This window comes from Lagenorhynchus albirostris, chromosome 4 (genome assembly GCF_949774975.1).
Source record: "Lagenorhynchus albirostris chromosome 4, mLagAlb1.1, whole genome shotgun sequence".
NCBI lineage: Eukaryota > Metazoa > Chordata > Mammalia > Artiodactyla > Delphinidae > Lagenorhynchus > Lagenorhynchus albirostris.
In genome coordinates this window covers 47,413,539-47,439,882 of record NC_083098.1, presented here as the reverse complement: position 1 = coordinate 47,439,882, position 26,344 = coordinate 47,413,539, and the positions used below count along the sequence as shown (strand labels likewise).

Here is a 26,344-nt window from a genome sequence, read left to right as displayed (position 1 = left end):
GCCTTTGGAGAGGCAGGTAAAATTCGATCAGATTCAACTAACAATATTAACACAATATACGGATGCTATGTTCCTCTCCTTGACTATCCTTCCCACCCTCCCCAAGAAGACATGGGGGAAGAGGAAGAAACCCATTCCTCAAAGCACTCAAACATCTCTTCTATTACTGGGTCAGCAAGAGATCGCCTACATAAAAAGGGCACGGAGAAGGCGTACGTTATATACAGCCCGGGTTTCCCAGCTCCTTCGGGATAAACCCGCGGGGGGAGGGTCAAGGACCGCTGAACACCAGGTACTGGGTAAGCAAAGCGAAGGCTGCCTTCAGAGCCGGATTCTGTTTCCGTGCACCGAAATGGTGCCCGGAGGCCGCTACTTTCGCATCTGCGTCGCTTCTGCCTCCGCCGATACAGCCTCTTTTCCCCTCCCCCACGGGCGGGGCGGCGGCGGCCTCCCCACTGCCAAGGAACCGGGAATAAGAGCCGCAAGAGTCTGGGACGAAGCTGGTGGGCTCCGCACCCGAAACATCCTATCGGGCAAGCCCACTCCCCCACGTCCCGTCCGAAGCCTCGATCAGCGCGCCTTTGGGAGCAACTGCGTCCCCTTTCCTAGCTCGCCACCTCATCTCCAACAAACACCGGCCCCACCTGTGCCCTCGGAGCCCTCCGTCCGCACGACGCGCGCCGGTCACCTCCCCCCCACGGCCTCCCATCCTTCACCTGAGGAAAAAGCTCGGCTTCTCTCTCGCACACACAGCAGCGTAGGCAGCCGGAAGAACAATGTCTCTCTCTGCAGCTACACCTCCGACACCGGAGCTCATTCACTGGACGGTTGCCTCGAGCCGCGGCGCGCGACTGGAATGTCCCCTTCCGACCACCAGACCGACCGCCCTTCCCGGCCCCCCTACACACCTCCAACCAACAGCGGCGGCGGGTACGTCGCGCGGAGGTCAGCGGGAAAGTCGCCGAGGACCGGCTGCAGCAGATTCTTGTCGCTCGCCGCCCTCTCCCTCCTCCGACAAACCTCAGACCTCGGAACCGGAGAGGCACGAGCTGGTTCCCCTTACAACCACCTCTTCCCGGGCGCCAGGCACTGCGGCGAACGACAAGGAACACGGACGTCCCGCCCCCTTTGCCACCGCCCCCTCTTATTGTTTTACCCCTGCCGAAAGGGCTGGGGGACCCCCCAGCACGGCTTCAGCCAATCACGCATCTCCTCCAAGAGCTGGACCCAACCTTCTCGCGTCTCTCTGCGGAGCACGCGCAGAACGCCGCCGCGCTCACGTACTCTCGCGCCCGGAAAGCCGGGGAACCGGAACCGGCGTGAAGCCGGGGCGAGAGTCCGCTGATTTGACGTCACAAGAAGGCTGCCTTTCTCCTGCCCCAAGGATCCGGCCTCCTCGCCCTTCGAGAGCGCACCCTAACAGGAGCCGGGTCGCTGCAGCGCTGTGCCTTCTGCGTTGTCTTTTGGGGACTGATTTTTCTGGTCCTTTTATGTTATTAAGAGGAAGGGAATTTTAGTGATTTTTTTTTCTCTCTGAACTAGGTGTCTGCAGGTTGCTGCTCTAGACGAGAGTAAAAATGCAGCCATTGGTTTCAGCTGCTTGCACCCTAAACTCAGCCTAGGAAATGGAGGTTTTTAAGCTCCACCGAGAAGTTCAAAATCGTTCAACGCTATATTATGGGGCCTACTGGGTGCTAAGTACTGGGATGTAGAAAAATAGGACGTGGTCTCCACAGACAGAAAAAACAGTTCTGTTTCTTTGTGTGTTGTTTAGCGTTAGGCGTTGCTAAATACATACTAAGCATTTTACATGCTAAAGCAGCTAAAAGCTGAAATCCCAGGAGATATCAGGATTACAGACCTGTCCTAGATCTAGGCCCAGACTTGGCCGCAGGGGCATAGCTGGGAAAACACTAGACACTGACTCTCATGACCTTGATTCATGGAAAAAGCCACATCTTCTTACAGTCAAGGAAGCCACTTTGCACCTTAGTTCTGGCAGTGTTTCTCAGAGACTATCAAGACAGCTGAGGAATTTTGGAAGGAAGGGCTGAGGAAATGGTGAAAGGAATAAAAGGCAATTAGGAAAGGAAATGCCCACAGAAGAAACAAAACTCAGGCATATACATTTCACCAGTTTTCTTAACAATTCTTTCAGAGTAACTAACTTTAAAGTATTTTTCACGTGTGAAAACTGAGGTTTACGGGGCAGTGCAACATTTGAACCTCCAAAATCTACACTACTATTAACTTATGCTGCTTAATCACGTTGTTATATACAAAATATATGGGCAGACTATCACTCTTATGAAATGAACTTTGACATGTTTTTCTTTAAAGTATCATAATACATTACATGAAAACTGCCCTTCAAATCTAATACTTATGTGCCAGCCACTCATCTGTTTTAATTGTTTAATCCTCACAATAACCCTATAAAGTAGTTACGATTTTTACGCTAATTTTACACAGGAGGAAACTAAGGCTTAGAGAGGTCGAGTTAACTTGCCCAAGGTCACACAGCTACTACTCCGTTGGAGCTGGGATTCAAACACAAGCAGTCTGCCTTTACAATCCATGCTATGGAATACTCTCCTTGTATTAATTGGCACAACTTACTTATCTCTTCTGTTGATTGACATTTCTACTGTTTCCACTGTGAAGCTCTTATGCACAATGCTGTTATTCCTCACCAAGTACAAAAATTTCTCTGGAGCAGTGATTCTCAGAAATTAACATGCATCAGAATCACCAGGAGAGCTTGTTAAAACACAATGCTGGGCCCCCTCCCAGGGTTTCTGATTCAGCAAGTCTATGTTGAGGCCTGAGAATTCGCATTTCTAACAAGTTCCCAGATGCTGCTGTTACTGCTGCTCTAGGAACGACACATTAAAAACCACTGATCTACACCATGGTTGGCAAACTTATACTGTTAGGGACAGACAGTAAATATTTTAGGACTTGAGAGCCATAAATGGTCTTTGTAACATATCCAACCCACACATTCCCGTTTTTAAATCCTTCAAAAATGTATTAATAAAAAATATTCTTAGCTCTGGAGCTATATAAAAACAGGCCTCAGACAACCCTTGTCCGAGGGTACATATCAATAGGTGGAGTTATTGGGAAAAACGACTTCATTATCTTCAATTTTATTAAAATACCCAAAACTGTTTTCCTAAGTAGTTATTTTTACTTCCTAAATGTCTCTTAAGTCCGTGCCCTCTGAATACTTCTCCATACGTATAGCTCTGCCCAGGTTCAGGACCGTTTTATCTTTCCAGAATGACTGCAATAACCTAAGGAATCTTCCAGCCATACGAATATAACCTCCATTAAATACGCCCTCCCGGGACAGACAATAAGGCAGGGAGAGAAGTAGGAATGTATTCATTCAGTGGCTCAAGCCAAACACTGTTAAGTCACCCTTGACTCTGTCTCACACCACACAGCAAATCACCAGTAAATTTCTGTTCCCTCTACCTTCAACATTTATTCTAGATTAAACACTTAGCACTATTACTGTTATTATTATTATTCTCACAGCAACCAGATCCTTTATAGCTATAAATCAGATGACATTCTCAAAACCCTCCAAAGGCAACACAATAAAATCCCAAGTCCTTACCACGCAAGGCATCTCATCCCTAATTTAGTTCTTACCATTACTTCTTTTCTTACTACTTTTTCTCTTATACACCTCAGCCCTTCCTTTGACATTTCACATCCCCACCCCAATGTGTGTCTTAGATGTGAATCTTTATCAAAAGTTTGTGAAAAATCAAAATAAACTTCATCTACTGATTTCCCCAAGTACTCATACTGAAATATCTCACTCAGGCATTCTAAAGGTGAGTTAGGCATGATTTTACCTTACACAAACTACCCTTCAAAGAATTTCAGTTAACCTTATCTGCTTAAATAGTCTACTAGCTTGTCTAAGCTGTATTCTGTGGTTATTCTGTAATCTCCCTATATTTCCTAGGTTCTCTTCTAGGTTGTTTTTTATAAATAGTGTAACTCAAATGGTAACCTACAGGTTGTCTGGCAGAGTGTCTACTCAATAATAGCTTCCAGGGCTTCCCTGGTGGCGCAGTGGTTGAGAATCTGCCTGCCAATGCAGGGGACACGGGTTCGAGCCCTGGTCTGGGAAGATCCCACATGCCGCGGAGCAACTAGGCCCATGACCCACAACTACTGAGCCTGCGCGTCTGGAGCCTGTGCTCCACAACACGAGAGGCCGCGACAGTGAGAGGCCCATGCACCGCGATGAAGAGTGGCCCCCGCTCGCTGCAACTAGAGAAAGCCCACGCACAGAAACGAAGACCCAACACAGCCAAAAATATAAATAAATAAATAAATAAAATAAAATAAAATTAAAAAACTGCATCTTTAAAAAAATAAATAGGGCTTCCCTGGTGGCACAGTTGTTGAGAGTCCGCCTGCCGATGCAGGGGACACGGGTTCGTGGTTATTATGGATACTCTGTCAGACAACTGGTAGATTGTCATGTGACCTCTATCCATAAAAAAGCATCTAGAAGAGGCTCTAGTTGCAATTTTCTTTGGACATGATATCCCTTTACCCCAAACACTTCAGTGTGTATTTCTTAAAAGACAAGGACATTTACTTCTATATCCACAATACAATTATCAAAATCAGGAATTAACATTTTTATAGTACTATAATCTACAGACACTCAAATTTCATCAACTGTCCAACTAATATCAAAAGGAAAAAATTGTTTTCTGGTCCAGGATACAATTCAGGATTACAAATGAATCTGGTTATCATGTCACCTTAGTCTTCTGTAGTCCAAAGTTTTTTCTCAGTCTTTCTTCTTTCATGACCTTGATATTTTTAAAGAGTACAGGACAATTATTTTAAAGAATGCCCCTGAATTTGGTAACTCTGTTGTTTCCTGATATTTAGATCTAGATTATGCATTTTGGGGAAAAATACCAGAGAAGTACTGTTCTGTCCTCAGTGCATCCTATGGAGGCACATGATGTCCATGTGTCCTATTACTGGTGATGTTCCCTTCACGGTTAATGCAGTGTCTGACGGGCTTCTCCACTATACAGTTCTGTTTTTCCCTTTGTAATTAAGAAGTAATTACAGTTGTGTAGTCTGGTACTTTGAAACTGTGTACATAACCCATTTATCATGATCGTTTCACCCAGTTTTAGCAGCCATGGACGATTCTTTGGCCGAATCAGTTTTTGTTATAGTGGCTACCTAACTGTGATTTTTCTAATTCCATCATTCTTTCCACAGTTATCAGCTGCAATTCTACTATAAGGAAGACGTTTTCTCCTTTCTCATTTTTAAAAAATCTTTTATTTATATCAGTGTGAACTCATGGATTTCTACCTGATCATCCATTAATATCAACATTTATTTTCATGCTCACATTGTCCCCATTTGGCCCGTGGAAGCCCCACCAAGTTAGCTCTCATGCATTATATAATTTAATTGTGCATTATTTATTACAAATAATTGAACTAAGATATCTTTTCAAACAGTGAAAAAGAACAAAAAGTGACAAGGGCCTAAGAGAAGACAGTGGCAAGTAGAAAAGAAATTTATAAGTATATAGGTGGCAAAATTGTGATGATTAGCTGGGTATGGGGAGTAAGGGAGAAGTCTAGGATAGGATGCTTTGCTGGTTTTGTCTGGGAGACAAGAGAGCCGCTGGTAATATTCACTAAGAAGGGGACTACAGAACTTTGGTATTTTTCTATCCATATGCTTGTATAAAATATCATACTAGTTACTTCATCCAATACTTTCTGATCTAATGCCACTTCAGAAAGATCTCTGACCAATGAATCTAAAGGAGCCCCAGTCACTCTCCATCTCTTACTCTGCTCTACGTCTGTTAATAGCACTTAGCACTACCTGACATTATATTTATCCTTTGATGAGTTTGTTTGTTTATTTATTTATTTATTGTTGCGGCATGCGGACTTCTTAGTTGCGGCCTGCAGACTCTGAGTTGTGGCATGCATGTAGGATCTAGTTCCCCGACCAGGGATTGAATCTGGGCCCCCTGCATTGGGAGATTGGAGTCTTACCCACTGGACCACCAGGGAAATCCCATCATGGGTTTTTTTAAATTGTTGGCCTCTCCAGTAAACCAAGTTCCATAAGAGCTCAGATTTTGTCTGTTTTGTTCAATGCTGTATCTCTGCCATAAAGAAGACAATCAAAATCAATTAGTGAATAAATAAATGTGTGTGTGTGTGTGTGTGTGTGTGTGTGTGTGTGTTTAGGGGGGCAGAGAGAGAGAGATATGATCATAATTAAACATTGCTTTGCAGGATACGACTTTTTTTTCTCTTAAAAAACAGACATCATTTTATGTTAGTACATAGTAGGTCTACTTAATGTTTTTTCCAATGGTTACACAGGTGGGGAATGACATCCTAAGCTTAGAGGCAATATACTAAATTATAAAGAAAGTTATGAGAATGTAATCAAAATAAATACAAGCTATGTAATTGCACATTTCTGCCACAAATTTGAATCAAAGGACTAGCAAACCTTGATAAGAAATCAGTATGAGGGCTTCCCTGGTGGCGCAGTGGTTGAGAGTCTGCCCGCCGATGCAGGGGACACGGGTTCGTGCCCCGGTCCGGGAAGATCCCACATGCTGCGGAGCGGCTGGGCTCGTGAGCCATGGCCGCTGGGCCTGCGCGTCCGGAGCCTGTGCTCCGCAACGGGAGAGGCCGCAACAGTGAGAGGCCCGCATACCGCAAAAAAAAAAAGAAATCAGTATGAAAACGTAATCAATAAACATGCAAAGTATGTCCCATTTATAGAAAAAAGGACATAGCATTAAACATATACGAAGAGCTGTTAAACGGAAACAATGGCAAACCATATACAAACTGGCAAATATTTTAAAATGAAAACATCCAATATGCAAAAAAAAAAAAAAGCTCCTTTGTAGACTTCTGTTGCAAGTAAACATTAATTCATCCTTTTAAAAAAGCAATTTGGCAAGATATATCAAAAGCTTTAAAATGCTTGTGCTTTTTGAGTCAATAATTCTACTTCTGGGCATTTATCCCTCTTAAGATATGCCCAAGAAATTCACTGTGATGTTATTTATTTATTATCATTTAAAAACTTAAATATCCAAATATATCTTAAATATCCAATAATAGTGAATGGTTAAATAAACTATGACACATATCCTTGACATATATACATCAAAAGTTATAGATTTAAATATTTAAGAATATATTTTTATGTTACATATTTATACTTCAATCTTAAATATGTTTATGAATCAATCTTAAGTTAAAAATAGGGTTGATAGTTTTTTTTTTTTTTTTTTTTTTTTTTCCGGTATGCGGGCCTTTCACTGTTGTGGCCTCTCCAGTTGCAGAGCACAGTCATCCAGACGCGCAGGCTCAGCGGCCATGGCTCACGGGCCCAGCCGCTCCGCGGCACGTGGGATCTTCCCGGACCGAGGCACAAACCCGCGTCCCCTGCATCGGCAGGCGGAATCCCAACCACTGCGCCACCAGGGAAGCCCAGGGTTGATAGTTTTTTTTACAAAAAAGAAAAGGAAAAGAATCAGATCCAATCACCATTAGCAGATGAATTTTTAAAAATAAAATCATTAGAAATATGTTAACTGATTCCTGATTATTATTATAGATTTCAGCATAAAATACTTCTCTGACATTCTACTTTAAAAGGCTTTTCCTCTAGACCGTCTCATTTGACCATTTTTAATCTTACTGGATCTTAAAGGATCAACCAATACCATTACCACCATTTTGCTGATGATGTAGGTGTTTAAGGGGTGACTTTACATGCATGTTTAAGGGCTATGCGTTCTATATAAGTAAGGTAGGACTCAAAACTATGAAGACTGGCATTGGAAGGGAGTCAAATCCAAATCCTTCAAATCCAATCCTTCATTTTTCTTAGTGTCTTTACTCATCACGATTTTAACCTTTCAAGACTTACATAACATTTAACCTTTTGAGACATGCATTACAAATGTCTTGTACCTGCTACCAATTGAGTTAGTAAGGATTATGCTGGCAGCGGTGTAGTCTGGGCTCTGCAGCCAGGCTGCCTGGATTTGCATTCCGGCTTCATCTCATCACTTATTAAATGTATTCCCTGGGTATATTTCCTAGGTATATTACTTTGGGCAGGATGCTTAACTTTTCTGTGCTTCAGTGTTTCTCATCTGTAAAATGGGGACAATAATATCTACCTTATTAGGGTACTGTAAAGATTCGATTAGTTAATAGAAGTAAAACATTTATACCATGCCTGGCACATGGTAAATGCTCAATAAACAACAGCACTTCATGTTTGGTGCTTGAAAAGGTACATGCACCAGTTGCTTTCAGCTGATTCCTTTTTCACTAACTGCTTGCTGCTTTGCTTGGAAGTGACAACTTACAGTTGTACATAGCATTTTTTAGTTTTCAGAACACTTTCAAACACATTATCTCATTTCACTTTCACAAGCAATTCACAAAGTAGGTAAGCTGCACAAGGCTAAAAGTGGCCAATTTAGAAAGAGACCCCAGAGTCCCCCGTGGCTCGTGCCGCTATACCATATCCCACCACTAAATGATGAACCTCCTTAGCCTTAGAGCAAATATTCCTAATTGAAAACCTGTTACTCAAGAATTTCAGGGCTGTCTTGGTACAGCTGGATCTTTACAAAGCTTTTTTTTTTTTTTTTGGTACGCGGACCGCTCACTGTTGTGGCCTCTCCCGTTGCGGAGCACAGGCTCCAGACGCGCAGGCTCAGCGGCCATGGCTCACGGGCCCAGCCGCTCCGCGGCATGTGGGATCTTCCCGGACCGGGGCACGAGCCCGTGTCCCCTGCATCGGCGGGCGGACTCTCAACCACTGCGCCACCAGGGAAGCCCTACAAAGCTTTTTGATGCAAAGAGAAATCTACTCCCAGGAGTAGGATGAACCCATTCCTTTTAGAGCAGGCGGGGAGAAAGACTATAATGGCCTGAAGAAAGAATCGAATGTTCATTTCTCCTGAAATCTTTCCATCCATTATCTTTGTGAGACTGGGACAGGTAGGGTCTAAAGAGATATTCTTCCTCTTCATTTGGGCGTTTTATGTGAAAATGTCACACATCCAGAAAGGTACATAAAACACTTGCACAGCCTGCCTATTTGTTGTTAAGTATAAAATGTAAATAAATGAATGACTGCTATGGGTGGTGGATTTTAGCAATGTAGCTGGTTTTGATCTTATCTATTAAAGTCTTCAAGTACGGGAGATTCTAAAAGCTCCCAAGCTTGAGAGAATAAAGATTGCAAACTCTGAGATGACTTATTCAGAATTTAGAGACAAAAATCTCATCATAAATCAACACCCAAAGAATTAGGTTTGGGATTATAAGAATAGCCCACCCTGAATAATGGTTTGTAAATTCTAATGGATTCGATCTGCTGCTCAGAAAGTTATAGACAGCTAAAATCACCTCAGGCTAAGTGATCTAAGAGATAACAGTAATTCTGGCAAGTGTAACAACTAAAGATAATACAAATAAAAGAGAAGTCATCTGCCCTGAACTGCCAGGAGTCCAGAAAATGATGGCTTTGGAAAGAAGCTTCATCAACGTTTATCTTGCACTTTTCAGGGTAGACTATATTTGGCAGACATCTAGCCATCCCAGGGCTACAGCTTGTGTTTAATCCTTCAGGCCTTACAGTCTGGATATGAGATGCCTTGAGGTTATCCAATTCTCACTAAGCACTCTGACCCAGAGGAGGGGCCCTGGTCAGCTGATATTCTATTTATTGGCAAGGCACATCTCCCTCTGTGAAATGGCATTCTGGGGTCGTTAATCAGTCTCCAACGGATTAAGTTAGTGTCAGCTCCTATCCCTGAACCAGATTTCCTCATGGAGGGGAGAGGACATGAGAGAGGTTGTACCATGAGAAAGCACAGCTGAGGACCAAATTCTCTGCTTAAATATAGGATGAAACACATGGGATCAAATCCCATTTTCTTCACTGACTAGTGTTGTGACACTGGTAAGGTTAGTTCATTTCTTTGACCTTTAGTTTCCTCATGGATAAACAGCCAACTTTAGGGGACTTCCTTGGTGGTCCAGTGGTTAAGACCCCATGCTTCCACTGCAGCGGGCACAGGTGCAATCCCTCCTGTATGCCGTGTGGCACAGCCAAAAACAAACAAACAAAAAACCTAGCCAACTTTAGAGTTGTTGGGAGGATTATTTACACTGTTTAGCACAGTGCCTGGCATGGTCTGATCCCTGTTGTAAAACTGAGGCAGACGTTCAACAACAGGGGACCCCAACACAGCACTTCATAAAGTCATAAACAGACACTAGCCCAAGACCACCCTCCATCCTTCCACTCTCCATTTCTCCACCTGGGTCAAATACTTGGTTTGACAGTGCAAAGAAACGAGGGCAAAAGACTTTGTCTTAAGTAGACAAATTCAGGAGGAGGAAATGGATACCATACCTTGGAAAGCAATTTGTTCCACTAGTCTCTTTTAGCAACCAGGCTATGGAACTACTCACGGCAGTAAAAAACCAACTGTATGCAAAATGGAATACATTCATCAGCAGACAAAAAACTTAAAAGTGGTAGAGCAGTTGTGAAACTTCTTCTGATTGGAAAAAGGTGATCATAAAAAAATTAGGTAGCTGATACACAGTGAAAGCATCCTGGCTTTCTTCTATATTAAACAATTGAGAGCAAAACACAGCCAATTCCTCGTGCAAAGTGTCTGCATCAGCCCTTGATTCCACCCACACATTTCTAGGTGTGACCACTTCCTTGTAGGTTCTTGACTAGCTAAACCCAGGCTTCTGGGTCCATGGCAGCAGAACATTTCTCCAAGCTTTACCTCCTTGGTAAAGCACAAAATAGGTTTATTACTAAGGCAAGAATCTTCCTCAGAATCAAGATTTGCCCTACCGTTCTGGTCAGACCATCAGCCTGGCTTTTTTTTTTTTTAATATATCTCTACCCTCCTCCTTCCGGATTGTGGCTCTGACCTATGCCTTGTTGACTCACTCTCTGGGTGAGCCCTGGCTGTGGAAATATTATACATTTCCTGGCTCGTGGCAGCTAGCTCAAAACTGACAGGAGCTCCCAGTGACATTCTCATATTTAGCTGAGCTTCAGAGATCCAAGGCCTGATCCCTAATTCAAGAGCCATGACCCCAAATTCCCACGTTCTTGGTGGTGACCCGAAAAGGGAAGGACAACTTAAAAGATATTGACCACTATCAAACATTTAGAGAAGAGGTAACACCTATCCTTCTCAAACTCTTCCAGAATATGGCAGAGGGAGGAACACTCCCAAACTCATTCTACAAGGCCACCATCACCCTGATACCAAAACCAGACAAGGATGTCACAAAGAAAGAAAACTACAGGCCAATATCACTGATGAACATAGATGCAAAAATTCTCAACAAAATACTAGCAAATAGAATCCAACAGCACATTAAAAGGATCATATGCCATGATCAAGTGGGGTGTATCCCAGGAATGTAAGAATTCTTCAATATATGCAAATCAATCAATGTGATACACCATATTAACAAATTGAAGGATATAAACCATATGATCATCACAATAGATGCAGAAAAAGCTTTTGACAAAATTCAACAACCATTTATGATAAAAATCCTCCAGAAAGTAGGCATACAGGGAACTTACCTCAACATAGTAAAGGCCATATATGACAAACCCACAGCCAACATCGGCCTCGATGGTGAAAAACTGAAACCATTTCCACTAAGATCAGGAACAAGACAAGGTTGCCCACTCTCACCACTATTATTCAACATAGTTTTGGAAGTTTTAGCCACAGCAATCAGAGAAGAAAAAGAAATAAAAGGAATACAAATCGGAAAAGAAGAAGTAAAGCTGTCACTGTCTGCAGATGACATGATACTACATATAGAGAATCCTGAAGATGCTACCAGAGAACTACTAGAGATAATCAATGAATTTGGTAAAGTAGCAGGATACAATATTAATGTGCAGATATCTCTTGCATTCCTATACACCAATGATGAAAATTCTGAAAGAGAAATTAAGGAAATACTCCCACTTACCACTGCAACAAAAAGAATAAAATACCTAAGAGTAAACCTACCTAAGGAGACAAAAGACCTGTATGCAGAAACTATAAGACACTGATGAAAGAAATTAAATATGATACAAACAGATGGAGAGATATACCATGTTCTTGGATAGGAAGAATCAACATTGTGAAAATGACTATACTACCCAAAGCAATCTACGGATTTAGTGCAATCCTTATCAAACTGCCAATGGCATTTTTCACAGAACTAGGACTAAAATTTTCACAATTTGTATGGAAACACAAAAGACCCTGAATAGCCAAAGCAATCTTGAGAAAGAAAAACAGAGCTGGAGGAATCAGGCTCCCTGACTTCAGACTATACTACAAAGCTACAGTCATCAATACAGTATGGTACTGGCACAAAAGCAGAAATATAGATCAATGGAACAGGCTAGAAAGCCCAGAGATAAACCCACGCACATACGGTCACCTTATTTTTGATAAACCCATGCACATATGGTCACCTTATTTTTGATAAAGGCAAGAATATACAGTGGAGAAAAGACAGCCTCTTCAATAAGTGGAGCTGGGAAAACTGGACAGCTACATGTAAAAGAGTGAAATTAGAACCCTCCCTAACACCATACACAAAAATAAACTCAAAATGGATTAAAGACCTAAATGTAAGGCCAGACACTATAAAACTCTTAGAGGAAAACCTAGGAAGAACACTCTATGACATAAATCACAGCAAGATCCTTTGTGACCCACCTCCTAGAGAAATGGAAATAAAAACAAAAATAAACAAATGGGGGCTTCCCTGGTGGCGCAGTGGTTGAGAGTCTGCCTGCCGATGCAGGGGACATGGGTTCGTGCCCCGGTCCAGGAAGATCCCACATGCCGCAGAGCAGCTAGGTCCGTGAGCCATGGCTGCTGAGCCTGCGCGTCCGGAGCCTGTGCTCCGCAACGGGAGGGGCCACAACAGTGAGAGGCCCGCGTACCGCAAAAAAACAAAAACAAAAACCAAATGGGACCTAGTGAAACTTAAAAGCTTTTGCACAGCAAAGGAAACCATAAACAAGATGAACTGACAACCCTCAGAATGGGAGAAAATATTTGCAAATGAAGCAACCAACAAAGGACTAATCTCCAAAATTTACAAGCAGCTCATGCAGCTTAATATCAAAAAAACAAACAACCCAATCCAAAAATGGGCGGAAGACCTAAATAGACATTTCTCCAAAAAAGATACACAGATAGCCAACAAACACATGAAAGAATGCTCAACATCACTAATCATTAGAGAAATGCAAATCAAAACTACAAAGAGGTATCACCTCACACCAATCAGAATGGCCATCATCAAAAAATCCACAAACAATAAATGCTGGAGAGGGGCTGGAGAAAAGGGAACCCTCTTGCACTGCTGGTGGGAATGTAAACAGATACACCACTATGGAGAACAGTATGGAGGTTCCTTAAAAAACTAAAAATAGAACTACCATACGACCCAGCATCCCACTACTGGGCATATACCCTGAGAAAACCATAATTCAAAAAGAGTCATGTACCACAATGTTCATTGCAGCTCTATTTACAAACCAGGACATGGAAGCAACCTAAGGGTCCACCGACAGATGAATGGATAAAGAAGATGTGGCACATATATACAATGGAATATTACTCAGCCATAGAAAGAAACTAAATTGAGTTATTTGTAATGAGGTGGATGGACCTAGAGTCTGTCATACAGAGTGAGGTAAGTCAGAAAGAGAAAAACAAATACTGTATGCTAACACATATATATGGAATTAAAAAAAAAAAAACAATGGTTATGAAGAACCTAGGGGCAGGACAGGACTAATGACACAGATGTAGAGAATGGACTTGAGGACACGGGGAGGGGGAAGGGTAAGCTGGGACGAAGTGAGAGAGTAGCATGTACGTATATACACTACCAAATGTAAAACAGATAGCTAGTGGGAAGCAGCCACATAGCACAGGGAGATCAGCTTGGTGCTTTGTGACCACCTAGAGAGGGGGGATAGGGTGGGTGGGAGGGAGACACAAAAGGGAGGAGATATGGGATATATGTATATGTATAGCTGATTCACTTTGTTATAAAGCAGAAACTAAAACACCATTGTAAAGTAATTATACTCCAATAAAGATGTTTAAAAAATAATAAAATAAAATAAAAGTTATTGACCAAAGGACTTTTATGCACAAGAAAGCAGATCCAGATAAAGTGTGTTCATAGGAGCAATAATGTTGGAAGCGGAGTTTTTTCCTCAGCAACCAAGAGCTGTAGGAAATCCAAGGAACTTTCAGCCCCTTTAGTAAAAGAGTAATAAGAGGGTTTGGAGGCTTTTCTATAAGCAGAGATGGGAAAAGATTTAAAAAGCACTAAGAAAGACTGTTTCGGATGTAAGTAAATGTAATGGGTTTTTTTGTTTCTTGGGGGTTTTTTTGGCCGCGCAGCACAGCTTATGGGATATTATTTCCCCGACCAGGCCTTGGTGGTGAAAGTGCTGAGTCCTAACCACTGGACCACCAGGGAATTCTCAAATGTAGTTTCCTTAAATGTCGCTCAAAGCCAGAATTTTTTTTTTTTTTTTTTTTTTGCGGTATGCAGGCCTCTCACTGTTGTGGCCTCTCCCGCTGCGGAGCACAGGCTCCGGAGGCGCAGGCCCAAAGGCCATGGCTCACGGGCCCAGCCGCTCCGCGGCACGTGGGATCCTCCCAAGACCTGGGCACGAACCCGCGTCCCCTGCATCGGCAGGCGGACTCCCAACCACTGCGCCACCAGGGAAGCCCAAAGCCAGAAGTTTTTAAGCTGAGTCTATGCACACTTTGAGGGATGGAGATAGAGGATGTTTATAAAACCATGAACATTTTGTATGTATGTGTGCATATGTCTTTTTTTTGCTGGAAAGGTACATATTTCATTGCCTTCTAAAATACATCTATGTCCTAAAAGGTAAAGAACCAGTGACCTAAACCACATTCTTCAATGTATATCATGGTAATAATGAGTTGTTTATTAAAATGAAGGCTTTACAATATAAAGAATGCTATTTTCATTCAAAAGCCATATTTAACTAAAATTCTATGCTAATCAATGTCCTCAGCTTACTATTTCCTGGTTTTGATAGTATACTACAATGATGCAGGATGCCAAATCGGGGGAGATGGGGTGAAGGTTGCACAGGACCTCCCTGTACATTTCTTTGCAACTCCCTATTAATCTATACTTATTTTATTTCAGAATAAAACAGTTACAAAAATTTTAAAGCATAAGTTCTGGAATCTGGTGGAGTTTGGTTCTTAAACCCAGCTCCGCATTTAAAACTTGTAGGATGCTGGGCAAGTTATTAAGTTCTCTGAATCTGTTCGTTGTCTGTAAAAAGGCACAATTGCAGTTCGTATCTCACAGAACTGCTGCATATTCAGTTCTCAGCACAGGTATAAACTATCATGATTTCTGTTAGGCCATATGGTCATAGCCCAGATGTCACCCTTCACTAGGTGACAGGTATGTGGCTTTCAGACATGGTTCTGAAAAGGGAAATAAACTGTGTCATTTGGGGTAGTCTTGGAAACCCAAATCCATAAGGTGAGTAAACAGCATAAACAAGGAACTGCTTTTTGGAAATTAGAAGAGAGAAAATCTACTGTAACAGAGACCATAAGGGGTTAGTAAAGGAAGGGACACACAGAGACACAAAAAACAAAAGCAGGGAATGAGACAATTTTTTAAAATGTGTATTCCAGTCCATATTTGCTCAGCATCAATGGTGTGCTTAAGGACCCTTAGAGTTAGATAGAATCTTCATCTAAATTGTTTCTGAGTAATAGTAGACAAAATAATGATAGTGTGCATTTCACAAAGCCGCATGTTTTCCATTAAGGATTAAACTAAACCTAAGGTTTGGAAATGGGCCAATATTACGATTTTTAAAAGAAAAATAAAAGAACAGTTATATAAGTCATCATTTTAACTGTCATTAATGGTTTGCTTTCAAGGAGTGTATCTGCTAAGGTTTAAGACGGAGATTTGCTCAGGGTGTAGTGAGAACAAACAGAAGGGGCAGTTACATTTGCAGCAACATGGATGCACCTAGACATTGTCATACTGAGTGAAGCAAGTCAGACAGAGAAAGAAATATCGTCTGATATCGTTTATATACGGAATCTAAAAAGAAATGATGCAAATGAACATATTTACAAAACAGAAATGGACTCACAGACCTAGAGAATGAACTTATGGTTACGGGGCGGGGTGAGGCGGGGGCGGGGGGGCGGATAGTTAGGGAGTTTGGGATTGACACGTACACACTGCTATATTTCAAAAGGATAACCTAACCAACAAGGACCTACTATATAGCATGAGCAACTCTGCTCAGTGTTATGTGGCAGCCTGGACGGGAGGGAAGAATGGATACACGTATATGTATGGCTGAGTCGCTTTGCTGTGCACCTGAAACTATCACAACGCTGTTAACTGACTATACTCCAATATAAAATAAAAAGCTTAAAAAAAAATACAGTGTCGCTCACAACTTTCAGGGCATTACCTGGGCCCTGGAGAGTTGCTGGGTGGGAAGTACTGTGGAAGAAAAAAAAAACAAAACAGAAGGGGCAATTATGTCAAACTGGAGGTTCAGAATTCCTGAAGGAGGTGACACCTGAGCTGAATCTTGAAGATGAAGTAAGAATGAGTCAGTGAAGAAAGTGCAGTGGTTGACAACAGCTGGCCCAGGCAGAGGGAAGAGCAAGCACAGAGGTGCAGCAGCGGTGACAGGGCTGGCAAGATTAGGCCGTTTGGTGTTACCATAATAATGATATCAAGGCCGGGCATGATAGAAAGGATGGGCATAGGGTAAATAGAATTTAAAGAAACATTTTCTTTAAGCTTTCCCACTGTATATAAATCCTAGATGGGCTTCCCTGGTGGCGCAGTGGTTGAGAGTCCGCCTGCCAATGCAGGGGACATGGGTTCGTGCCCCGGTCCGGGAAGATCCCACATGCCGCGGAGCGGCTGGGCCCATGAGCCATGGCCGCTGAGCCTGTGCGTCCGGAGCCTGTGCTCCGCAACGGGAGAGGCCACAACAGTGAGAGTACCGCGTACAGCAAAAAAAAAAAAAAAAAAAAAATTCCTAGAAAAAATATTTGCACAAGCACTTTCACCCCAGAACCTATTTCTGTGATGGGCAAAGATGACACGACAGACGTCTCAGAAAAGCTAGGCTTAGTTTCCATGAACTCTGCGTTTCCTCCCTATTTCACTACAAACTGAGAAACTATAGAGTTTTTAAGCATTTAAGAGCAGTCCTTTTTCTTTCCCTTGGAACAGGCAGGGGTGTGATGACCTTTCCTATAAAATGTGGGGTCTTAAGGGAATCACAGAGTAAGCTGGAGCAACACTTAGTCATAGAAATCTGTAGAAGTGATTGGTTTCTGCCAGTTGGCTTAGGGATACATATTTCAAATCATTTTTGGAAATTTCTGGTCTGAGGACTAAACATCATTGTTAATTTTATGGACACAGGGAAGTAGCATCTAGTGAAGGAAGCACATTTATGGGTTACTATGTTTGTTGTGTGTATCTTAAACGTCACAGTCTTCATTTTCAATGCTTCTGATCTGGTTGGTCTCAAATCAAGACACTGACCTCATACCCCAGTTGCTCTGTGATATTCTAGATAAGAAAGCACAGCCCAAGACCCACATCCCTCCCCCACTTTCAGAGCCTCCCTAAGGCACCTGAAAATTCAAATACATTAGGAAAGACCAGATTCACAAAGACCTGCTTGTGCTTTATACTGAAGGGCAAACCTTGCTGGTACATAAAATGAAATTCCACAGAGAACAAATTTCTGTGCAAAGTCCTTCGCCATGTTTAGCATGCATTCTACTAGCTTGTTTGAGCGTGCAAGGAGAAGAAATTGCTAAGGAAACTAGGAGTAAATCATATGGTACTTCCTAACACTTGCAGGTATAAAAACGCTACTTCATCCCTAGCCTTATGTTTGGTCTTAAACATTCCTAAGTGAAGAAAGGGGTTGGTTTACAGGATTGGATATTAGATGTGAAAGAAAAAAAAATTATATAGGAGGAAAAATCATAAGCAGTTCCCAAAGACATGCCAAAATAAAAGTTCCCAGGAAGAAAGACCTAGATAAGGAATTCAATTTCTTATGTTTGTTAAATGTTTATAAACATTAAAGTTTATTCAGTTCAAGTTTACTGACTCGTCCAACTAACTCCCCAAGCCGGAGATGCTTTCACTTGCCCTCAACAATTCCAGTCTTCTGAATTTAAATTTCAAAAAAAATCCTCCAGGACTAGATTATTTTCATACTGACCAAAGGAGGCGGCTTATTCAATAAATCATCTGAAGAATATTTTAGAGTCTCAATGAACCTTTCCAAATCATTTGTTCTGCAGGAAACTAGGTGAATTTAACATCAAAAGATCACCATGGCTACTGGCAAGTATGGATCTCACAAACATAATGTTGAGTAAAAGAAGCCAGACACAAAAAAGGACGTATTCTGTAAGTCCATTGGTACAAAGTTCAAAAGCAGGCAAAACTAACCTATGCTTGTGTAAGTCAGGAGAACGGTTACCCTTGAAGGAGGGGGGCACAAGGGAAGCTTCTGAGATGCTGATAAGGTTTGTTCTTGACCTGGTACTGGTTACATGGTGAGCTCAGTTTGCAAAACTGTACTGAGCTGTAGACTTATGTTTTATGCTTTCTTTCTGTACATATGTTATGGTGTAATAAAAAGTAAAAGATAGATAAAAATAACAAGGATCAGCATGGGTCCTGCATCAATGAAGCACCTGGGTTAAAAACCAATATTTGGGTCCAGAAAAGGAAAATCTATAGAGAAGAAAGTAGATAAGTGATCGCTTAAGGCTGGTGGTTGACAGCTAAAGGGTATGGAGTTTCTTTTTGACTGTGGTGATGGTTAAGCACAACTCTATGAATATACTAAAAACTACTGAATTGTATACTTAAAAAAAAATAAAAACAAAAACCAATATTTTATACTCCCATTGCTCAATTCCACTGACTGGTTCCTACTTATTCCCTCAACTCCCAGACTGGATATCTGGTTGTACAATGAGTACAGATGTACATTTCCACTGGAAGGAAGAACTGATTAAAATACTACTACTTGAGTTCCACTGGCCTCCTTGACCCCTATCTGTTTATTACTCACTGCTTCCCTTCTCTGTGAGCAATGCTCAGCAGGAGTCAATATTGTGGGAAGGACTCAGGGGTTCTCCACCTTGGCTGCACACTGATATCACCTGGGGAACCTTGAAAACTACCAATGCCTGAATCCTACCACTAGAGATTCTATTTAATTGGTATGGGGTGCCACCCAGGCACTTTTTAAAAGCTGTTGTCTTGGGACTATTCTGAAGCGTCATTCTGATCTTCAGTGTCCTGCGTCTAGTACTTGCTCAGACTCCTTCACTCAAGTCACAAACTTCTTGTCCTCTGGCTCTCTGTTCCCCGTACTTGTAGATCGAGAATGTGATCCCTGCCTTGGCTGACCTCCCAGGATTTGGTATCTAGACCACATGTCAACCCACTGCTGATTTTGGTTTCCCCTACTTGCTGCTGAAAAGCCAAGCATGCCACACAGCTGACTTTGAGTTTGATCTTAAAGGTCAGGTAGGAGTTAGGATTTAGATCAATGGAGAGAATGGGGTTGGGCAGTCCAGCTAATGGGATGCAAAGGACAAAGGAAGAGCCAGGAAAACACAAGGGATTGGGGAACATGGAGGGGCTTGGAGGAGTTTCTGGAGAGTAGAGGTGCAAACTTGGAGCCCGCAGGCCAGATCCAGCTCACAGTTGTTCTGCTTAGCCTTCACAGGGTTTAAAACGTTTTTGAATTTGTTACTAACTTTTAAAATTGGGAGATTTCACACCAAAATTTAAATGTCCAGCTTCTCTTGAAAAAGGTAACGATTTGACAACATTGGACCCACAGTCCACACAGAAACAATGGGGAGATGAGTTGCTGCTGCTCCCTTGGGGTGGCGGGGCTTCGTCCCTCCAGTCTTCTGCAGCCCCCACTGCCGCGGGCTTCTCCTCTTTTTTTTTTTTTGCTGTATGTGGGCCTCTCACTGTTGTGGCCTCTGTTGTTGCGGAGCACAGGCTCGGGACGCTCAGGCTCAGCGGCCATGGCTCACGGGCCCAGCCGCTCCGCGGCATGTGGGATCTTCCCAGACCGGGGCACGAACCCGTGTCCCCTGCATCGGCAGGCAGACTCCCAACCACTGCGCCACCAGGGAAGCCCGGCTTCTCCTCTTTATATACTGACCTGCCTCTCTAGGTGATCAATAATTATTTAGTCAATGAATGAATTAGAATGGGAGGGAGAGAGGAAAAAGAAAAGGAAGAGGAGGAAACAGAATCCCCCTATTAATAATACCGAAGAGTTATATCAAATACTCACACTGTTCACCTTCAAGTACGCAATGTTGTATGTCAATTGTATCTCAATAAAACTGAAAAAACAATGAATGAAAAACAAATACTAGAGAGTATCTGCAGAAGACCTCCAATAGCATACCAGTAAGTGTGGACTATATGGCTTGAGGTGAAAGGTAACTGAAGGCATTTTCCCATGCAGCAACATGATAAAGCGAGTATTTGAAAATATTTTAGGTACAACTTTAGTAAACAAGCACATATGTCAAAAGAGTGCTTGCTTGACTTTATGGGAAACTACCAAAGCCAGGCCCTCCAACCTTTCATATGATATGCAGTTGAAAATAAATAATAAAAATAATGCTAATAAAATTAGTAATTGTAAAAAAAAAATCTACTTTAAAGGTAAGTATATCTTTATACCTCACCAACTTCTAGGAACAATTTTATTTTAATATTTATTTATTTATTTGGTAGTGCCAGGTCTTAGTTGCAGCAGGCAGGCTCCTTAGTTGTGGCATGTGAACTCTTGGTTGTGGTATGCATGTGGGATCTAGTTCCCTGACCAAGGATTGAACCCGGGCCCCCTGCATTGGGAGCGTGGAGTCTTAACCACGGTGCCACCAGGGAAGTCCCTCAAGGAAGAATTTAAGATGGCACCTAGAAGGTAGGACGAGCTGAATTATGAGGTACCACATCCAGAAATATCAGTTGGAGGGATTTCCCGAAATTATTAGCATGAGGTAATAAAAGCATGAAGGAAGCTGGAGCAGCAGGACACAAAAGAAGGCAGGACTTTGAGAAGAGGTAATGGTCAAGACCTATGAATGTCCAGAAGAGCCCTACGGCTTATTCTGCCCGAGAAGGTTAGGGCACAACACTAGTGGGGATGGGAAAAAACAAAACAAGATTTGATTGTCTGGGAAGGGACATGGTAAAACTAATCAGTATTTTCAGGGCCTCAGGAAAACAGGCTTCAGACCTAGAGGGAAAGTAAGCTCAGTAGTTGTGGCTCGCGGGCTCTAGAGCGCAGGCTCAGTAGTTGTGGCGCACGGGCTTAATTGCTCCGCGGCGTGTGGGATCTTCCTGGATCAGGGCATGAACCTGTGTCCCCTGCATTGGCAGGCGGATTCTTAGCCACTGTGTCACCAGGGAAGTCCCGAAAGTGAAGTTCTTGAAAAGAAAAGACAAGCAGTATCCAGGTGCCCTGGAGGGAAGGTTGTGTGACTGCAGTCCCTCTCACGTACCACAGGCTCAATTCAGGCCTGCCTGGTTTACAGCAATCAGACTCAATTCTAAGAGTCACCAAACTGTGATCCTTTTTGGTTGCTGCCATGACCATCTCCTGAACCGGGTGGGTCCGAGCCTGGAGGTGCTGGGTACTAGTGTCCAGGATCTAAAGTTCAAGGCAGGAGTTGGGCTCAGAAGTCCAAAGTAAGCCAGGTCAATCTGGACATCCCCGGAAATTAGCCAGAAATGTGGGTCAGGAGCTCAGGAAAGAAGCTGGGCTTGAAAATGGAGCTTTTGGGAGCAAAAGAGTTGAAGCTGAGGAGTGAGTGCTAAGAGAGAGGCACAGGTGACTCTCAAAGCCTACAGAGGAGCCACAATTAAGGGATGAAGGGAGAGGAGGCAGTGACCACAGCAGTCAAAGATACACACAGAGGGGCTTCCCTGGTGGCACAGTGGTTAAGAATCCGCCTGCCAATGCAGGAGACACGGGTTCAAGCCCTGTTCCGGGAAGATCCCACATGCCACGGAGCAACTAAGCCTGTGTGCCACAACTACTGAGCCTGCGCTCTAGAGCCCACGAGCCACAGCTCCTGAGACCACATGCCACAACTACTGAGAACCGCGCGCCTACAGCCTGTGCTCCGCAACAAGAGAAGCCACCGCAATGAGAAGCCTGCGCACCGCAGCGAAGAGTAGCCCCCGCTCAGTTGCTTAGCATCGCAAAAGAGAGCAAGAAGTTTAAAGAAGGGAGCCACTAACAGTCACTTGCCAAAGAAAGGACACACAGGACAGAGAATGAAATAATGTCCAGGACCTGGCTGGTAACCTTCCAAGAAGAATTTTCGGAGAAAGGGGTGGAAACCAGATCGAGTAGGAAGTTAGAGGCTGCCAAATAAATCAGTTGGTATTTATGGTAGTAAGGTTTGAGTCATGTTTAGCTGTGGAGGTGCTAGCTCTGACAAGCGCACGCTGAACTGCCGCCCTGCCACCCCCTTTTATGTCTGGAACTCTAATATATCACCTGGATCACCTAGTCTTACCCAGTCCTAATTAATAACTGTACTGGTTATATTTCTTATTTTTTGACGTGGAAGCCAATGGTTCTCTAATCCCGTCTCTGGTTGCCAACAGTCCATCCCAGAGTGGGCTGTGTTAGACAAAGGACCGTGGGGCTCACCCCTTTGAGAACAAGAACGGGGTCATCAAGCAGCAGACTGACTATGAAGAAGGGGATTCGGTCTTCCCCTCCGTTTCGTATTTGTTTTTACTTCCCAGTGCCCAGAGGCCTTGGCAAAAAACACTGAAAAGTGTAAATGATGCAGGTGTGGCAGACAATTGCCAGTCTTCTAGCAGTTGTTCCCAATCATCAGTGTCGTCATGGAAAGAGGACTAAATCAGGAGTGCGGGCACCAATGGGCAGGCTGCTAATTTTATAACTGTAATCCTTTCACACAGTCCCCTGTCCACATGCACGCAAAGGGTAACATGAAATTGAATTCACAGCATTTTCTGTATGCTCAAATATACTTGTTTAAGCAGTCAGAAAATGGTCATTCCTAATAAAAACAAGTTAAGAAAAAGGGAACATGACTTCCTTAAAAGGTACAAAAACATATATTCAGACTCTATTTTCATCCCCTTTAAAAAGATAAGTGAATTGAGCTTTTTTGTACATGGCACCAAACCCAGAAACCTTAGAGAAAATAATCTAAGGAAATTTAAATCGTAAAATTAATGTATTTTGCTGAAATATTCGTGGATGAAATGATATGTCTGGTATTCAATACAACAAATAATTTAGGGGAAGTAGGTAAGAGTACAGATACAATAAGGTTAGCTTTGAGTCGATATTTATTTAAGCTTGGTGATAAATATGTGGAAATTTAATATACTAATCTCTCTATTTTTATTTGTTTGACATCTTCCACAATATAAAGTTTTAAAAAGTAACACGCTTTTGTTAAGTCAGATAATACCTTGTAAACAAAGTTGAAAAGCAAGCAATAAACTGGGGGGAAATATGCAAAATGCTGCACTGTTAGGGTTTATACCCTTAAGAGAAAGAGTTCTTCCAAATGAATGAGAAAGACTAACAACTAATAGAAAAAAATGTCAGGAATGGGTAACTCACAAAAGAAGAAATACAAAAAGCTAATAATCATATGAAAACATATTCAACTTCACTAATTCTGGGAGACAGAATAATGGCCCCCCCAAGGATGTCTGAGTCCTAATCCGCAGACCTGTGAATATGTTACTTTACATGGCAAAAAGGGACTTCGCAGATGTGATTAAGGATTTGAGGATGGGGAGACTGTCCTGGATTATCTGGGTGGGCCCAAAGTAATCACCAGGATCCTCAAGAGAGGGAGGCAAGAGCGTCCGCGTCAGAGAGAGGAAGGAAGCAGAGTCAGTGAAGGAGATTAAACGACGCTATGTTGCTGGCTTTTTTTTTTTTTTTTTTTTTTTGCGGTATGCGGGCCTCTCACTGCTGTGGCCTCTCCCGTTGCGGAGCACAGGCTCCGGACGCGCAGGCTCAGCGGCCATGGCTCACGCGCCCAGCCGCTCCGCGGCATGTGGGATCTTCCCGGACCAGGGCACGAACCCGCGTCCCCTGCATCGGCAGGCGGACTCCCAACCACTGCGCCACCAGGGAAGTCCCTATGTTGCTGGCTTTGAAGATGGAGGAAGGGACCATGAGCCAAGACGTGCAAGTGGCCTCTAGAAACTGGCACAGGCAAAGAAACCTGTTCTCCCCTAGAGCCTACAAAAGGAAGCAGCTCTGCTGACACTTCAGCCCGGTCCCTGTGCTTGGAGGAGAACACACAACAGTGCCAGCTGATCTCACTGGCCTACTGACTTCCAGCAGGCCCTCAGTGACCCTACCTCCACTGCCACTGCAATTATACGTTTCCTACCGATTTATTCTCCTAAACGACTATGTCACAGCTTCTCTGCTCTCCTCAATTTGCCAACTTCCCCCACTTACCCTCCCAATGCATTCCCTTTGGTGGTGCTGTTTGTTTTAGGGACTTAATCCCACAACACAGTCAAGAGCAACCAAGACACTGGCAAACTCTCCCATGTACCAGCATCTGCACCTCACTCCCTGTCCCCCTGCTGCTTTCCATATACTGTGCTCCCACCTAAGGCTAATCCTCCCCTCTCACCTACTCAGCAGCATCACTGATGCAGTTCTCCATCATCACTACTTTTTCTCTCTCCACTGGATCACTCCCATCAGCACATAAACGGGCTTTGACACAACAACAAACTTCCCCTACCACATTCCCCTCTAGCTACCCCTCCATTTCTTTGCTTCTTAGAGTACAATTCCTCAAAAGAGTTTTCTATAGTTGCTCTCTCTAATTCCTCTTCTACCCTTTTTGAGCCCACTCCAGTTGGCTCCATTCTCAGCACAGATCTGCACGGTGGGAATCATTTCCATTTACAGAGGAGGGAACTTGTTCAAAACCACGTGTCAGTCCACAGCTGACTCTGAAGGCTGGGCCATTCCTATTCACTGCTTCAGCCTGCCTCTCCCACTGTCCTTTTTTATTTTCTCCTGCAAGTTGGACAACCCAGCCAGCCTCTTATAACCCTGGCCTTGTCTGCATGCCTTATAAAGTGTTTATAAGATTTGATTCTAATTAGTTTATGAACCACAACATATTATATTGATTTTGAAACTAATGTATTTCAGATTTTATCTGCCTGTGTCATGGCTTAAACTGAGATAATGTTTTCACCTATAGTTACTGCTTTTAGGAAAGATTTCACGAATATTTCCCTAAGCTACATCATATCACTGATTTGTAAGTTTATGCATTATTTTCATTTTCACTAATATATGCTCAGTACAAAAATGTAGAAAACGGGAAGTAAAAATACGTCAGCCATAATTACACCACCGAATACAAATACTGTTAGCTTAGCGATTTTATTTCCTTCCAGGTTTAAATATGTACGTTTTTTGCCTAGTTATAAGCATAGCAAATATGGAAAAGTAATCTTGTATTATCCATTAAAATATGCAAAGAAATCAACATAAATAAAAACAGGATAGGGCTTCCCTGGTGGCGCAGTGGTTGAGAGTCCGCCTGCAGATGCAGGGGACACGGGCTCGTGCCCCGGTCCGGGAAGATCCCACATGCCGCGGAGCGGCTGGGCCCATGAGCCATGGCCGCTGAGCCTGCGCGTCCTGAGCCTGTGCTCCGCAACGGGAGAGGCCACAACAGTGAGAGGCCCGTGTACCGAAAACAAACAAACAAACAAACAAAAACACTTAAGGACATATGATATAAATGTTTAATTGAGCATGGAAGAAAACAGGAAATAATGTTCATCAGTAAAAGAATAGTTAAATAATTTGTTTCCTCTTCCGTAAAATCGAAATAATACTAGTACTTTATGGGACTGTTGTAAGAACTAAATTAGGAAATGTTTAGAAACCATATGATATGTTAAATACAGCTGATCAGAAATCATATTATTTGTACAACAGCTTATCTCCTCAACCCTATATTCTCTAATTCAGCCCTGTCTAGCTCAGGTCAAACTTCTCTAACCTGGCATCACTA

At 42.9% G+C, this 26,344-nt stretch overlaps 1 protein-coding gene across 3 annotated transcripts in view; it reads right to left on the bottom strand.

Moving 5' to 3' along the window:
- Positions 1 to 26,344, bottom strand: part of G3BP2 (G3BP stress granule assembly factor 2) — a 77,482-nt gene that overhangs the window by 30,056 nt on the left and 21,082 nt on the right. The window contains exon 1 of one of the 3 annotated variants that reach the window (XM_060148008.1): positions 909 to 1,123. The exons of the other annotated variants lie outside the window; for them this stretch is intronic. The gene's annotated coding sequence lies outside the window, so the exon portion shown is untranslated. Of the gene's footprint in view, positions 1 to 908; positions 1,124 to 26,344 lie in introns of those variants that run through there. 3 annotated transcript variants of the gene reach the window in all.